Source organism: Chrysemys picta, unplaced genomic scaffold (genome assembly GCF_011386835.1).
Source record: "Chrysemys picta bellii isolate R12L10 unplaced genomic scaffold, ASM1138683v2 scaf7851, whole genome shotgun sequence".
In the NCBI taxonomy this organism is placed as follows: domain Eukaryota; kingdom Metazoa; phylum Chordata; order Testudines; family Emydidae; genus Chrysemys; species Chrysemys picta.
In genome coordinates, this window is record NW_027060548.1 from 1 (window position 1) to 1,138 (window position 1,138).

Consider the following 1,138-nt stretch of genomic DNA (forward strand, 5'->3'; position numbering starts at 1 on the left):
TAGGGAGCATACAAACCCGAAGGAGGCATTTAGGGTCTTGGGATTTGAGATCCTAAAGAGTGGGTTGCACATTAAAGGCGGTAGCCATTTCAATAACACCATATGCTAGGGTCTCCAGTTCCAGCACTCTCAGACTCAAGGACATCTGCAGCCTGCTCTAGTCTATGCAAGTTCCAAACAACCCTGTTTTCCATTAATACGCTCATATGCCTACATTTCATTTAACTGATAGATCCAGACCCTAAACAGCTCTACTCACACAGGCCTCCAAATGCCATTCCCTGCAGGGTGTTCAGGTAACCAAAAGGTTTCAAAATGTATCCAAAGTAACAATTCTACTCACAGAACAGAAGTGTTTCTTAGTCCTTACCTGACAGGATACGACCACGAATAGAGACATTACCAGTGAACGGGCATTTCTTGTCAATGTAAGTGCCCTCAATGGCCTGAAAACAGAGAAACCAGACATCAGCGCTTTGGAGCTAAAAAGTTAGTAAGTGCTGCAGAAATCTACCATCAATGAAAACTTGTTGCCCCCGCCCCCCAAAAGCGAGTTTGGGTGCTACAACAGGACTAGTACTGTAAGTCTGAGGCACATTGCCTCCTTTATTCCTGTCTGTATGAACTGACATCAGCAAGGCCACTTGGCAACTGTCGTCAAAGCCCCTTCACCTGTGGGACTTGGAAGACCATCGTGAGAAAGAACATCACATGTCAGCAAGGAAAAGAACCACCCTGAAGTTTGTAGAAATTGCTTTTCAAATCTCCTGGATTATTCACTGGCTGTTAACCTGCTATTTTGACAGAAACAGTTTGGCCATTGACAGTCTGGAGCTGAATTTATCTCTAGCCTATTGGATTTTATTCTTCTAGCCCAAACTTAATACCATTTCTATACTAATCTTTTCATGAAGATATTAAAAGGTTTAACGAGTGTTCCTTATAGCTTCAACCTCTTCCCCCGCCCCTCTCCCACATACAAAGGGCAAATTCATGAGTCACCCCAAAAGAACAGCAAGCCAGAACTAGGACCAGCTGTGGCTTGGTTCACTTTTATTCACACACAAACTTATACCTCTTTGGGGGTCTTGAAGCCCAGGCCAATGTTCTTGTAGTAACGGGGGAGTTTCTCCTTGCC

General features: G+C 44.2%; 1 non-coding gene across 1 annotated transcript; it reads right to left on the reverse strand.

Moving 5' to 3' along the window:
* Positions 1–622: 622 nt before the first annotated feature.
* Positions 623–716, reverse strand: LOC112061224 (small nucleolar RNA SNORD35). The gene has a single exon (XR_002890146.1). It is a non-coding gene; the product is annotated as a small nucleolar RNA SNORD35 (small nucleolar RNA).
* Positions 717–1,138: the final 422 nt, after the last annotated feature.